Genomic DNA, 16,618 nt, shown 5'->3' with positions numbered 1-16,618 from the left:
TGGACCTACTTATTCCAGGAGACAGCGTCTGCAGAGCTGACTGATGCCTATCTGGCTTTTTGGCTTCCAGAGTTTTTGTTTTGTTTTGTTTTTCTGGTTAAAAAAAAAAAGGAGCGAGAAATTGTAGAAAATCTATTTTTTTTTAAGTTCAGAAGGTGGAGTGTATATTTCCAGCCTATCTACATAGTCTATACTGTGGCAGAAACTTCACCTTGAAATTGATCTCTGGCTTTTTCTCTCTATATTTGACTATCTTTATGGGTTTTTTAAATAAGTAGGATGAAGCCATTTAAAATACAGCTAGTTTAACTTTGTATTCTAACCCTGATGTTTAAGTGTTATTTCTTTACAATAAAATTAAATAAATGGGAAACTTTCTACTGTTAACAAATATAAAGCTATTAAAATTATATTGTAAGTAATATAGAGCAATTATTTGAGATGTGAACTGTGGGATTTTATTAACAAATTAGAGAATCAAAATCTTTGTGGCTTTGCTAAATTATGATATATTGTGTGCTGATGTGCTTGAGGTGATCTGTGCAGAGCTTTGTAAAGAGTCCCAAAATGAACTTTGCAACATTTAACTACATGTTGCTTGGTGATCATATCGTGCCACACTTGATAGTAGTTTTCTAATTCCTTTTCCTACAGGTATAATAAGAGTCCTTGTATTTCTGGAATATATTTAAACACGTATAAATGCTAGTTATCACATGGATCACAAAGTTAGTCCATTACTTAATGTTGCCCTATGTTAATTTTCAATCGCTGCCTATAAAATCATCACAAATTTAGCAGCTTAAAGCAACACATTTATCATCTCAGTTTCCATGGGACAGGAATTTGGAAATGGCCTAGGTGAGTCTGCTGCCCAGGGCCTCACAAGGTCGCAGTCAAGGTGTTGATTAGGCTGTGTTCTCGTCTGGGGGCTTGACAGGGGAGGAGTCTGCATCCAAGCCCCCTCCTGCTATTAGTAGGACTGATCTTACGCCCGTGGGATAGAGGTTTCTGTTTTCTCTTTTCCCGGGCTGTCAGCAGGGGACTACTCTCAACAGCTTCCAGATGCCTCCTGCAGTCCTCTGCTCCATGGCCCTCCCCATCACCATTTTACAACACAGCTACCTGTTTCTTCCTGCTGGCACTCAGGGGCGGGATTACTCAGGGCGTTGATGCTGGGACAGGGATCCTGGGGACCGTCTTAGGATTCTGACTACCACTGGCCACTTCTTTGTGATTCCGGTGTAATGCTTTAGGAAGTCCTAAGGGGCTCACAGACTCATTTTGATGGGCAGGGAAGAATGGCATTTTTATCCCCAACTTAGATTTAGAGGACTTGAGAAATTCCGCTGTTTGTTTGCTTAATTATTTTTGGAGTAGTAGAATCTGCTAGATTCCCTTTACCTTCTGGGACAGCCATCCCTCAATGGCTGACTAATACAGAGAGTATAAGAGCCAGCTTCCCTTGCTTCCAGCTGGCGCAATTTTAAGGAGCATTTTGTGTTCCAGAGACACCCTTCCCCTCACTCCATGGATTAACTCATGGCTAGAGTTCACCCGAGGACACGTTCTTCCTTTGCTCCTTCACCTTCCCTCCTCTGCTGCTTCCTTCCTTACAAGTGTCTCTTAAAGAGCATCCTCTCAATATATCACCTGCACCCGAGTCCCTGATTCAGGCTTTGCTCCTAGAGAATCCAACACAAGGCATCTGCCTTCCTTCAAAAGAGATGTCAGGTGCTCCAGCACACCCATTACCTGCCTGGATTTTGGCACCGGGCAGGTTGGAGTTTGTTCGGGCTCTTCCACTTACTAGCTGTGTACTTTTTACATAACCGCTCTAAGTCTCAATTTCCCTACGAGTAAAAGGGACATTATACAGGTAAGAGAATTAAAGAGAGAGGATGTGTAAAATGCACATCATAGAGAAAGTGCCTGAGATATTTAGCTATTTTTATTATTTCCAAAAGAAGAGTTGAGAATATAGACACACTTTTCAAGCAAATAGTTTATTAAACATTTAAGCCCTACATATGTGCTTCCCTTCACATCTAAAATAATTATGCAAGCTCTCTAGGCAGCAGCTTTGGCTTGTTTTTGATATGTATGGTAATGTGTTCCCATTGGGACGTTGTCTCTTTCAGCATTGCCCCTGGACCAAAGGCCCTGCAACGAGATGGGCTGCCCTTCCTGGGCAGCCTAAAGCTGGAGGTCCAAACCCAGCTTCCCTGGGTGCCAGGAGCATGTCTTTGAATTCTTTAACAACTTGCTCCTGTTTGATTTTGAAGCAAATCAATCTAGGCATCCTGGGTTTCTTCTAGTTCTGTGGCTCACTCGTCACCCTGAGCAGTGAATTAAAGCCCAGATCACGGTAGCCTCCTTCATTAGAAGGTGTATGTGTGTGTGGAGGGCAGTGGGCGGGCTCACAGAGGAGAAGGAATGTAAATACTTACCAAGTAGATTTTATTTTATCCCTGTTCCATTATGAATGACCTTATAATCCACGGTAAAGAATTTGAATTTTACTCTAGGCAATGAGAGTCATTAAAATGTTTTAAGCAGAGAAATGACATGATCAGATTTGCATTTTAGAAATCTTTGGCTGGGCGGAGAACGGATCTTGAGGGGGAGGGGGAGACTGGGAGAGCAATTACGGAGTTGGGGGGTTTATCCAGGAGAAAGGTAATGGGACCCTGAATGAGTAGAGCGATTATAGGGTGGGTAGAGAGAGGTGGAAAAGACGGTAGACATCTGGAGAGCAGACCCAGTGGCACTCACTGACTGGCTGCACTTAAGGGCAAGAGGTGTGTCAAGGATGGGCTGAGGGGTGTCAAGGATGGCACCAACTGGGTTGGTGGTGAGTCATGCACTGAGATGGGGACCACAGTGCGGGGGGCAGGTTTGGGAGTGAGAATATGCGTTAAGGTTGGCCACGGTGAGTTGAGATAGAACATCCAGTTGGAGATGTCTGGTGGGCAGCTGGCTATTAAGAAGGAGGGGTCATATCCTGGATGCGGTAGTGAGTAGGGGGAGTATGGTGGTGTCAGAAACCCATCAGTCTCCACCGGAAGAGTCTTGGGGAACACTACCCCCAGGGTGCACCGGGCTTGTGTTAAGGCAAGATTGGAGAAGGAACATTTGGTGAAGTGTTTCATTCTTTGGTTGGTGTATTAACCATGAAATTGTTCCCCCCCATCCTGGAGAATATGGAATACTTGGGGGGCAGAGGAAGAGTGAAAAGTTGAGTGAGGGGAGACGAAGAACAGAAATTATGGGAATGAGCTTGGTAGAGAGAGATGACAGTGGCACTTCCAGCTCAAATGGGATCAAGAAGAAGAGGGGTGCAAAGCAAGAGGGTGTAATTAACTTTTAGAATTCCAAAATAACTAGGCACTGATAGGTGTTAAGGTCCGCACTGAGGTGAACAGCCCAGAAATGAGTTTTTCTGGTTCCCATTTGTTATTTCTCAGCCCTGCCCAATAGACAAAAGGTCATATGCTCCCATTGTGCCCATGAGAGAGCTTCGTGCCAAAGCCGGACTACGGACCCCATCTATAGACTGCTCAGGTATGTGCCCAAAGCTTGGGTTCATTTTCTTCATCTTCTCTAAGGCTCTTTGTAAACCTCTTCACCATGTCTGAGCCATCAAGTCTACCACATTCTCGGTTCTCAGCCCCTTCTTTGTCTAATTATGTCCAGTATAAATGACTTAGGATTCATGTGTACTTAAACCAAAAGTCTCAAGGTGAGGAATTTGGAACATAGAAGAGAAATTGAGGGTGAACTAGTGAAAAAAAAAGAAGTAGGTCTGGGGCACAAATAGGAATTGAAAAAGAAACAGAACTTTCTAGGGGGAGAATCCGGAGATCCATCAGCTAAGGCTGTAAAGCAGAAGTCAGGTGGAGATAGAAACCTAAAGGGGGGCACAAACAGGCAAGGGCATCCTGCATTAGGAGTAGAAGGAGGCCAAAGAAAACAGAGCGGTCCTAGACTGAACACTAGAGGCAGAACAATAACATCAACTCTTACCATCACTGCTGATACCATTATCATTCTTTACTGTTTACTATATGCTGGGCACCTGGAATATTCACGCTGTGACCAGATTCAGGTAGAGCACAGCTACTCCTGGGGACCACTGCTTTTTTGTAAAGCAGAAATGTATTAAAAGCCATTGATATAGTGTTTAACGGACTGGAACTAGGTGCAGCGTTCTCAACTTTCAGGCAATCAACTCTATCCTCAGAAGTATTTTGTGCTGAGACAGAATTCTTTGCCCTTCCCACAGCAAGAGGCTTCTGTTTATCCCCATAAAAATAACGCACTTAATTACATCACCCCTCACAAGAACAATCCCTCTGAGACCTAAGATAGCCTCTCACAACCTCTGCGGACAGAGGAGTTATATTAGCAGAGAACCTTCTCCAGAATGCAATGCCTCATGACGGAGGTGCAGGAAAGGATGGCTGCTTCAGAGTGACTGTGGGTGGGCACAGCTGCTGGCCACTCACTGTGGAGCGTGGTGAGGGGAGGGATGCTGCACGGCCTACAGCACCTCTGCGCCCCCTCCGCCTCCCCTTCTGAGTCCCTATCGCTCCTGCAGGTCCAGGCTCTGGAAGGGTCTCAGTCCCTTTACCAGGTGCTTTGCCCAAGGCCCTCCTATAATGTCAAACACAGTTTTGTCAATTTCCATTTCCACTTCTTCCACTTCTTCCTGTTTATGCTTTCAAAAGTGTCCTGGAACACTCTTCCAGGATCCCCGTCTCTGTCATAACTCCACGGCTCCCTCAGGGCAGCCTGGATTTCTGAGATCTTCGTAAGACTCTGCATGGCCTCCATCAATTCCGTGCTCTTCTGCAGAGAACTGGTCACGTGCAGACCCTGGGCTGGTTCTTCGTCCTCACAAGCACAGAGTTCAGGTGAGCTTTTGCTGCTCGGTGCTCGCTCACAGCCTTCTTCCAGCCCATCGTCTCCTTGGCTAGAAGCGCACAGATGTCCTCTAGCCCTTCTTAGTAGCATCTTTCCCGGGTCGTTTCACATTTTCTTCCTCCCTTTGGATACCTCCTGGTTTCCCGTTGGCTACTCTCTTTCCCTTCTTATCTTCCATGACCATCACTGAACAGCTCTTTAACTGGCTCTGGGTAAGCCTGATTGTCAGTGAAAGAACGAGCTACTCAGAATGTAATGGGGCCATGGAGGGAGGAGGTGGGACAGCCAGGACCTGCAGGCTGCAGGCTTGGAGTAACCAGGGGAGCAGGCAAGACAAGGCCCCTGCTGAGACATGGCGGTTATGACCAAATTCTGTCCCCCCAGAATTCATGTGTTGAAGGGCTAACCCATATTACCTCAGAAGGTGTCTGTATTTGGAGATAGGATCTTTAAAGAGGTAATTAAGTTAAAATGAGGTCATTGGGGTGGCCCCTAATCCAAGAGGACTGATATCCTTATAAGAAGAAGCAATCAGGCCTCAGGTGACACACAGTGCGAAGGATGCCCATGCGAGGACAGCCGTGTACAAGACAAGGTGAGAGGCCTCAGAAGAAACCAACCCTGCCATGGCCAGATTTCAGACTGCTGGCTTCCAGAACTATGAGAAAATAACTTCCTGTTGTTCAGGCCACCCAGTCTGCCGTACTTTGCCATGGCAGCTCTAGCAAACTAAATCACACAGACCTGGAGGAGCGGAAAAGGATGCAGTCAGCTTGATTTTTGGCCCCCATGTGTGTGAGATGCTAACAAAGTGTCCCGACAGGGCTGCCTCCACACAGCTGGAAACGCCCTTGCACTGTGAGGAGTGAGGCTGTGCTGGAGGGGCCAACTTGGGAGTCAACCTGCAGAATGGGAGGAAATACTTACAAATGAAGCAACGGACAAAGGATTAATCTCCAAAATATACAAGCAGCTCATGCAGCTCAGTATCAAAAAACAAACAACCCAACCCAAAAATGGGCAGAAGACCTAAACAGACATTTCTCCAAAGAAGATATACAGATTGCCAACAAACACATGAAAGGATGCTCAACGTCAGTAATCATTAGAGAAATGCAAATCAAAATTACAATGAGGTATCACCTCACACCAGTCAGAATGGCCATCATCAAAAAATCTACAAACAATAAATGCTGGAGAGGGTGTGGAGAAAAGGGAACCCTCTTGCACTGTTGGTGGGAATATAAATTGATACAGCCACTATGGAGAACAGTATGGAGGTTCCTTAAAAAACTACAAATAGAACTACCATACTGCCCAGCAATCCCACTACTGGGCATATACCCTGAGAAAACCATAATTCAAAAAGAGTCATGTACCAAAATGTTCATTGCAGCTCTATTTACAATAGCCCAGAGATGGAAACAACCTAAGTGTCCATCATCGGATGAATGGATAAAGAAGATGTGACACAAATATACAATGGAATATTACTCAGCCATAAAAAGGAATGAAATTGAGTTATTTGTTTGTAGTGAGGTGGATAGACCTAGAGTCTGTCATACAGAGTGAAGTAAGTCAGAAAGAGAAAAACAAATACCATATGCTAACACATATATATGGAATCTAAAAAACAAAAAAGAAGGTTCTGAAGAACCTAGGGGCAGGACAGGAATTAATGACGCAGACATAGAGAATGGACTTGAGGTCACAGTGAAGGGTAAGGGTAAGCTGGGACGAAGTAAGAGAGTGGCATGGACTTATATACACTATCAAGTGTAAAATAGATAGCTAGTGGGAAGCAGCTGCATAGCACAGGGAGATCAGCTCGGTGCTTTGTGACCACCTAGAGGGGTGGGATAAGGAGGGTGGGAGGGAGACGCAAGAGGGAGGGGATATGGGGATATATGTGTATGTATAGCTACTCACTTTGTTATACGGCAGAAACTAACCATTGTAAAGCAATTATACTCCAATAAAGATGTTAAAAAAAAAAAATACACTAAAAAAAAAAAGAGCCCACCACAGCCACACAGGAGACTCTGGATGTGGCCTTCGTCCAAAATGAGCCCTGTGTGCAATGATGTCTCCCCACAGGAAAAGGAGGCCGATGCCAGGGGCAAATGAGAAAATGGGCCAAAGCACAGGCCCAGCTTAGAACGATGGTTCTGGGTGCCAGCTCCAGCCCCCTGCTTCCCAGCCTGGGACCTGGGACGGGTTATGTATCTTCTCCATCCCCAGCTGTAAACCGGGGATAATGATGATGACGTGGTGCCCGCCTAGGTGCACCTTGGGGATTGAATGAGATAATGCAAGGAGCGCTTAGGACATGAGCGGCACCGAGGAAGCAGCCAGCTCGGTGCATCTCTTCCTCATTTTCAGTCAGTGCTGAGCTTCTGGTTGACACAGGCCATGCACGATCTGCTTAGGGGAATAGAAAGGTGAATCCAAAATCAAGCGATACCTTGAAATACGAGGCCTTCTATATCGTCACCAGGTGTTTCCTAAGTTGTGCTTTGCTTTACTCAACCAGATTTTTCAAACAGCTTTATTGAGGTATTATTTACATACCTTTCTTTTTTTTTTTTTTGCGGTACGTGGGCCTCTCACTGTTGTGGCCTCTCCCGTTGTGGAGCACAGGCTCTGGACGCACAGGCTTAGTGGCCATGGCTCACGGGCCCAGCCACTCCGCGGCATGTGGGATCTTCCCGGACCGGGGCACGAGCCCGCGTCCCCTGTATCGGCAGGCGGACTCTCAACCACTGCGCCACCAGGGAAGCCCTACATACCCTTTTAACGTGTACAGTTCAGTGACTTTTAGTACATTTATACAGTCATGTAACCATCACCACAATCTAGTTTAGAAACATTTCCATCACCAGTCCAAAGTGTCGGTCCATCCCTACTCCCAGCTCCCCCGAGGTGGCCACTGATCTGATTTCTGCTGCCACTCTTCTGCCTTTTCTAGAAATTTCGAATACATGAAATCGTTCTACATGTAGTCTTCTGTGTCTGGCTTAGCACCATGTTTTGGGAGTTCATCCATGTTTTTGCACCTATTAGGAGTCTGGTCCTTTTCAGTGTCAAGAACTTTCCCATTGGATGAACATACTCCACTTTGCTTATCTATTCATCATTTGGTGGAAATCTGTGTTGTTTCTACTTTTTGGCTATTGCGAATAATGCTGCTAACCATTCATGTTCAGGTTTTTGTGTGGACACGTGTTTTCATTTGTCTTGTAGATACGCAGGAGTGGAATTGCTGGCTTATATGATAAGTGTGTGCTTAACTTTTTAAGAAGCTGCCAAACTATTTTCAAAAGTGGCTGTTCTGGGGGCTTCCCTGGTGGCGCAGCGGTTGCGAGTCCGCTTGCTGACGCAGGGGACGCGGGTTCGTGCCCCGGTCCGGGAAGATCCCACATGCCGCGGAGCAACTAAGTCCGTGTGCCACAACTACTGAGCCTGCGCTCCAGAGCCCTCGAGCCACAACTACTGAAGCCCGGGTGCCTAGAGCCCGTGCTCTGCAACAAGAGAAGCCACCGCAATGAGAAGCCTGTGCACTGCAAAGGAGAGTAGCTCCCACTCACCGCAATTAGAGAAAGCCCGCGCAGAGCAACAAAGACCCAACGCAGCCAAAAACAAATAAATCAAAAACAAACAAACAAACAAAAAAAACCTTAAAAAAAAGGTGCTGGGGCTTCCCTGGTGGCGCAGTGGTTGAGAGTCCGCCTGCCGATGCAGGGGACGCGGGTTCATGCCCCGGTCCAGGAGGATCCCACATGCCGCGGAGCGGCTGGGCCCGTGAGCCATGGCCGCTGAGCCTGCGCGTCCGGAGCCTGTGCTCTGCGGCGGGAGGGGCCACAACAGTGAGAGGTCCGCGCACCGCAAAAAAAAAAAAAAAAAAAAAAAGTGGCTGTTCTAATCCAACGAGATTTTGATTCCTTCCAAGCACTATGTGTGCTGTGGTCATTTTACAGTCAGCTCCACCCTCCGCCCAGTGCCCAGGACCATGTGGTAAGTCAGCAGGTACTCACAGACCTCTCAACTGACCAGATCAACGAACTTCTTACAAGTAGGTAGCTTACTTCCTGGGCTGAACAACAATGGTCCCGTCTGAGGTTTTTTGCTACAGAAGAATGTGTGTGAAGTCATTGATTTAGTGCCAGACACACTCTATCTGAAGAGTGGTGAATTACACCCATAAGTTCTCCAAATCCAATTGACTCCTCATGTGACAGGGCTGGTGACCACAGGGGGACAGAGTGGCTGGGAGGCTCATTCTGAGACTGTGCACCTCCTTGGCTCATGACAATAGGAGACACTCCCAAGCTTTTGTAGTTGTGTCTATCAGCTCAAAAATGGTGAGATCTGAAATGCAGAGGACATGGACATCTCCAGTGGGAGATACAAGCTCAGAAGGCTAAAGGGAATCTCCCCTGAGACCCCCACCCCAGGACAGAGCCACTGGTATCCATGGCAGTATCACTTGAAAGGGGAGTCTCCAGGCCTTCAACAAGCATTGTGGATGCCTGAGTCCTTTGACGTCCCTGAGCTCCTGGCGCCTCTTCTGAAAATGAACGTGAACATCCCGCCTCCCTACCTCCTAGCTGGCATGAAAGTCAAATGACACAGCTTGTGTAAAACCCTTTGTCAACTGTGAAGGGACTCACAGCAGAAGTGATCTTCAGCTGGGCCAGCATCTAGCCCAGCTTTCTCACACTTCCCAGAGGATGAGCATCCTCTGGATGGAGGCACAGATTCCCAGCCTCTTTCCTGGAAATTCTTATCCAGTGGGGCTGGGTGAGGGTCTAGGAATCAGTGTTTTAACAAGTTCCCTCGAATCTTCTTTTTGGGGGGTGGGGAAACACTGGTGGCCTCAGGCAGTGGTTCTCAGCCTTGGCTGCCTGGGGAATGAAATAAAGGAAGCCTCCGTTCGTGATATTTGGCCACTGAGAGTCTTCAGACGCCATCCACTCCCTCCCCACCTGCCCACATTCGGGCAGGCTGGTTAGAAGGCTGAGGGACCCCCCTCCCTTGGCACAGTGGGAAGTTCAAATCCTGGCCCATGTGCCAGAACCCCAACCTGCTGTCTACTCCTACCAGAGTCACCCCCATCACCCCCTCAAGCTCCTTGACTGGCTTGCAGCCAACCCGATCTCCCCGGAGTCCTGGGATGTGAGCAATAAACGTTTCCCCATCCTCTTGGGGCCCAGTCTTATTATCCTAACCAGTTTGGAATGGGAGTTAAGCCGCCCTCTGTGGGGCAATCTGTGCCACGGACCTTTAAAACACTATGTCTGGCCCAGAAGGGTTGAATTTGAGAGTCTGTGTGGTGGCCTGGTCATGAGTTTCCAGGCCTGCCGGGTGATGGTGATGTGCAGGGGGGATGAGGACCCCGGTCCAAGCCCTCCTCACTTCCCGTCCAATGACTGCACTTTGTTCCTCTCTGGCCTTGCCACAGCCCACGAGGGCGGAGACCGTGTACCTTTTGTTACTTTCTATTCCCAGACCTTAGTAGCACGTAGGGAACGATGCAGGTGCTTAATAACCAGGGAAAAGAAATGAAAATAAAATGGAAGCTTGGCAACAACGATACATACAACAAGAGTCAGGCCCAGCCCAGCCCTATCCTTTCTACCTCTAACTGCTATTCATTTTTGGAAACGTTGGGGTAAAGGAGCAATTTTAAAAATGTAAGGAACGGGACAACCGTGGAATAGGGCCCTAGCATCTCGAGTTGTTCAAAAATGCACATCGGGTCCCCGAGAGCCCGGATCTGGGATTCTTTAGAAGGGATTCTTAAAATGAGTGGTCCCTGGGATTTAACAATTGCCGTGGAATCTTCCAGTCCTACTTTCCCGGAATCCCCGGCCGCCTGAGATGGGAGCCATTCTGTTCCTCTCCTCGGGCACTAGATGGTCACCTGGCATGGATAAGGGCTCAGCATCCAGGGGCTGGGCGCTGAAGCCTGGGTTTGGCTGGTGCCATCCCCACAGCGACCCGGAGAGGTGGGCGTTGTCATCCTGACCATGGGCAGGAGACCAGAGAGGGTCAATGGGGCCAAGGACTTTGCCTGAGGACCACATGGTTCTACCACCACATCCCCCGACAGTGGTCAGGGCCACAGCTGAGGCTGCGGGGCACAGCCGGCAAGCAGGGCCGGGAAGCGGGCGAGGGCAGGGGTGCTGTGTGCAGCCAGGGATGGGGAAGCCCGTTTTGGAATCTGTCCCCCTAGCCTGGGAGATGAAGGGCTTGTGAAGCCTGATGAGACCCTGTGCTCCAAGCCTGCTGTCCAGGGCGGCCCCGCATCCGCCCAGACGGTTTTTAAGGATGCTTTAATAGTAATGACACCTATTAAGCTCTTACCACCGACCCAGCACTATTTTGAGTACTTTCCATATATCAGCGTCTTTAATCCTCCCACTAAGACTATGGGTTAGATCTTGTCATCATTGTCATTTTACAGATGAGGACACAGAGGCTGAGAGATTAGGGAGCTTGTCCAAAGTTACACTGTTAGTAGGTGACAGAGCTGGGATTCAGACCCAGGGCTCCTGGTCTAGGGTCATTACTCTATAGCATTTGGTGTTGCTTTTGAAATGACCAGTGTGGACAGATTTGCTCAACTCCATTCATTTATGGACCAGAGGGTTCTTTTCATGGCCTTGAAGTTATAGCATCAGAGTGGACCCACCTGGGAGAGTGGGGGACAGGGCCTGGGCGTGAGGCCACTGACACACGTGCTAGTGGGACCCACACAGCTGCTTCCCCAGGCTTTGCCTGCTTTGCATGAGTCAGTCAGACCATTTTCTAGAAGATTCCTGCACGTTAAGGAGAGTGTTCCAGAAATTTCTGAGCGACCTTAAGATCAGCAAGGTCTTTCTTTTCTGAACACTTTGAAGGCAGAAGATAAAGTTACTATAAGGAAGGGCTCATTTTTTGCTAAGGTTCCACCTCTCATGTCCCATTTAAGGCCAGAATAAACCTTCTTCAGACCTCCCGGGGATGAAGCAACTGACCCCCTTTCATGGGAAGTTTCTGTGACAGTCAACAAAGCTGTCAAACTGCCATGCCTTTGTTCTTTTTTTTTTTTTTTTAACATCTTTATTGGAGTATAATTGCTTTACAATGGTGTGTTAGTTTCTGCTTTATAACAAAGTGAATCAGTTATACATTTACATATGTTTCCATATCTCTTCCCTCTTGCGTCTCCCTCCCTCCCACCCTCCCTATCCCACCCTCCCTATCCCACCCCTCTAAGTGGTCACAAAGCACCGAGCTGGAGCTGATCTCCCTGTGCTATGCAGCTGCTTCCCACTAGCTATGTATTTTACGTTTGGTAGTGTATATACGTCCATGCCACTCTCTCACTTTGTCCCAGCTTACCCTTCCCCCTCCCCGTATCCTCAAGTCCATTCTCTAGTAGGTCTGTGTCTTTATTACCGTCTTGCCCCTAGGTTCTTCATGACCTTTTTTTTTTTTCTTAGATTCCATATATATGTGTTAGCATACGGTATTTCTTTTTCTCTTTCTGAGTTACTTCACTCTGTACCCTGAGAAAACCAGAATTCAAAAAGAGTCATGTACCAAAATGTTCATTGCAGATCTATTTACAATAGCCAGGACATGGAAGCAACCTACATGTCCATCAACAGATGAATGGATAAAGAAGATGTGGCACATATATAACAATGGAATATTACTCAGCCATAAAAAATGAAACTGAGTTATTTGTGGTGAGGTGGGTGGACCTAGAGTCTGCCATGCCTTTGTTCTTGAGAAATTAGAACCACCTCCGCCCCAAGTGCCTGAAGGCTATGTTTGCAATCAGTGATTCATTTCATTGAAGTGAATTCTTTCCTATGTAATGGTGTCAGGTTTTGGGCACTCAGTTGGGTCTTGGTGTGAGTATTCAGTGGGAACTGAAAAGAATTCCACAGCCCAGTACTCTTAGCCACTTAAAGCCTTTTAATTCTGCTAAAACTTTACCAAGTGACAGGCTGAATGTGTCTCCGCAGCCCCACTGGGCCAGCTCAGCAGCAAAGTCACACCACCCAGAGGCACTGGCCACAGACTGGGACATTCAGGACCCAGTCTGGTTACTCTTGGCTCAAAGGCCCCTGGCTGGCATGGATGGAATTTTCTCCCCTCTCAGTTCTTTCCAAGAATGGCAGGCAGGCATAAGGCAGCTTGGGGACACCTTCCTACATGCTTGGCCTCTGCTAGGAGACTTGACCTCGAAAGCAGAATTTAAACCCGTGTTTCTTTCGCTGTTGATGCTATGATTCAAAATATATTCTCTTTCAGATTAAGTGCTGTAAGCATCAAATTTTAAACTCCCGGCAAGATGACTCGACACCAGCGACGTAAGAGGTTTGAGAGAGTCCTCAGATTTTAGCTAAATGCCACTTTCTTAGGGAAGAGCCTCCTGTGACCAAGCCCTCCCAATCCATCCATCATTCAGTCAGGTTCTTCTGTGATCCCCTCCCAGCACTGTGTTCTTTCCCTTTAATAACATCTTAGTTTGTCATTGTACACTGAAGTGTGTGATTATTTGCTCTGTGCTTCACCCCCTCCCACCTGCCCACAATACACTAAACGCCACGCTTGGTTTTGCAACCTGAGTGGTTAGGAAATACTGTTGAACCTCAAAACATCAAGCACTTGAATTACTAAAAGAAGAATAAAAATAAATGAGACTTTTAATTAGAGAAGAAGAAAAAAATTACCCACACAAGTCAGGCCTTGTCACATGATAGGCTGATTAATTACATTATGGCGTCTACGTCCAATGGCCTACTGTGTAATCATTAAATTCATGATATAGAAGTATCAGTGGACTAAAAAAGATGTTTATAATCCGCCTTGTGAAATAAGCAGTTTATAAAGCAGTCCATGAGTCCGTTACAAAGTACAAAAATGTGCATAAGACAACGTGTGGAAGTGTAAACTCTAGAATATTAGGAGTGATTGCATCTGTAGGGATGCAGATGTGGCACACTGCCAGCTGAGTACCTGAATCATCTCTTTGTCTTTCTGAGTTCTCAGCGGGGTCACATTTCCCAGCCTCTGCAGAGGAATGTGTCCGTAACTGCATCTCGCCAGCCAGTGTGATCTGGGCAGAATCGATGTGTACCATGTCTGGCCTGGTGAAGCTCCCCATGTCCTAACTTCCATGCTCTTGGACCATCTGTTGGCTGGACGTCAATGCCCAGGGTGACTTTGACTTTGAAAGCCATGCGGGGAAGGTGGCAGAGTTGTCAGCAGCCTCGATTCCTGAATGGCTCCATTGTTGGTGCCATGAAGAGGGAGCGCTCTTCATGGCACCAACACACACAGCAACCTGAACCCTCTGAGCAATGTCTGTAGGGCATTTTAAATGAGGTTGGACCTCGAATGGAGGCAGGGATCTTGGGGACGGCTGGGTGTCTCAGCAACTCGTCTTTGGGGGCCTATCCCTGTGCAGTGCTGTGACAGGGGCCGTACTCTTTCCACAGGATCTGATTGTATCCATCTGCCTTTCCCACCAGGGAGCAGCCTCCCTTCCCACAACTTTACCTGGATCTCATAACCTTCCAGGCTTGCTCACCTACTGAAGAAATCTCATTTTATTATTGAGGTTCAGTCTTGTTCACTAGTTTCAATCTCATATTTGACTTAAAGTTCTGGGCAGGCTCTAATGGCTTGGAATGGAGGCTGTTGGGTCTGGCCTCCTTCTTCCTGGCCTGGGGTTGGGGCACTAAGGAGGGAAAGGAGAAAATCTGTCCCCTTCTCTATCCCTATGTGTGGATCGGCTGTCCCCTCCTGGTTTGGTGGAACCATGGCTCCCATATATGGCAACTCTCTCTCTGTGGAAGCAAGGTGCTGGACCTGTGACTGTTGATGGATGATCTTCTGTCTGCTTGGAGCAGCCATGAGTTCTCTTTCTGCAGCAGGCATCCACATGCTGGCTCTCATGTGTCCAGGGACGGGAGAACAAGCTAAGACTTGATAGCCTCATCTACCCCTCAGCTCCCACCACTGTGGTCCATCTCCTGACCTCCTGCTTCTGGGCTCTCTTGCCAAGTAGGCAGTCCTCTTAGATGCTGTCAACAGTGTAACTTAAGCCCATCCACCTTCCGTGATACCCACTCTACCACTGGATAATGATGGAGCCTTTCCATCCCCAGCACTAAGTCAGTGGTATGATGGAGATGGCAAGAACCACCTCATAAGAGCCGATTATTAAATTTTGGGGAATTCTGTGAGCAGATCGATGTTGCCTTGGCATCTTGAAATAGGCTTGGTGGGAGTATTTATACCATGGGAATTGGCAAAAGCCACACATCAGAACTTTTTTTTTCCATCTGGAGAGCTGGTTGTTAAAAATTTACCAGCATACCGCTGACTTTGTGGGGTTAGTGGTTCAGCTACTTTCAAGCAAGAGGCAACCTCTACTGTAGATATCTGAAACCAGAGCTGAGAGCATTGCTCTCTAAGAAAGGGAGAGATATGCTTGTTGGACCCATGAGTCTGTAAAAAAGCAAGCTGCTGATCTTATATAGGATTTGAGAAGCATGGATTCGGGGATTGAAGGACTTTCTTCAAAGGAATAGTTGTCCTTTAAGTGTGGAACGGTGGTTACTGACTGGGATTTAGCTGTTACTGATTGATTGGTTCTTAAAGTGTACCCACCGATGGGAGGAAGATGTTTTTCACCAATGGAGACAAGTTTAAAAACTGACTGTGGAGGTTCCTTTAGAAACTAAAAATAGAGTTACCAGATGATCCAGCAATCCCACTCCTGGGTATATATCTGGAGAACACTCTAATACGAAAAGACACATGCCCCCCAATGTCCCTAGCAGCACTATTTACCATAGCCAAGACATGGAAACAACCTAAATGTCCATTGAATGGATAAAGAAGATGTGGTGCATATATGCAATGGACTACTACTCAACCGTAAAAAGGAATGAAATAACACCATTTGCAGCAACATGGATGGACCTAGAGATTATCATACTAAGTGAAGTAAGCCAGACAGAGAAAGACAAATGCCATGTGGAATCTAAAAAATGATACAAATGAACTTATTTACAACACAGAAATCGACCCACAGACATAGAAAACAAACTTATGGTTACCCAAGGGGGAAGCGAGGGGAGGGATAAATTAGGAATTTGAGATTAAAAGATACACACTGCTGTATATAACATAGATAAGCAACAAGGACCTACTGCATAGCACAGGGAACTATGTTCAATGTCTTATAATACCCTATAATGGAAAAGAATCTGAAAAAGAATACACGCACACACACACACACACATAACTGAATCACTTTGCTGTATGCCTGAAATATTGTAAATCACCTATACTTCAATTAAAAAAATAAAAACTGACTGTGGTGGTTACTATGGCCAAGAACAGTCAACCCTTTTCTTTCTTGAATTTCGAGTATAGACATGCTGCTGTTCACCATTCTCGGACTTTAGCGATGCTACCCTGGCTCTCAAAGGAAAGGCAGTTTAAGGGGAAGGTCCCAGGGAGAGATGAGGAGGAAAGTATGGTTTTGGCTCTTCAGCATCAGCGTTTTCTGCACAAAAGGCAATCAACCTTGACTCTCCCGGCCCCGCTCTCAATGGCAGGAGCCTCTGACCAGTTTGGCCTCTCTTTCCATGGGGACAGCAGAGAGTTTCATGCTGCACAT

At 47.0% G+C, this 16,618-nt stretch overlaps 1 pseudogene; it reads right to left on the bottom strand.

Moving 5' to 3' along the window:
• Positions 1 to 4,385: 4,385 nt before the first annotated feature.
• On the bottom strand, positions 4,386 to 5,110 carry LOC149748497 (charged multivesicular body protein 3 pseudogene; annotated as a pseudogene).
• Positions 5,111 to 16,618: the final 11,508 nt, after the last annotated feature.

This window comes from Delphinapterus leucas, chromosome 8 (genome assembly GCF_059928025.1).
Source record: "Delphinapterus leucas isolate spDelLeu-1000000601 "Yukka" chromosome 8, BTC_Dleu_Yukka2, whole genome shotgun sequence".
In the NCBI taxonomy this organism is placed as follows: Eukaryota; Metazoa; Chordata; class Mammalia; order Artiodactyla; family Monodontidae; genus Delphinapterus; species Delphinapterus leucas.
This window is presented reverse-complemented; position numbering and strand designations above follow the sequence as displayed.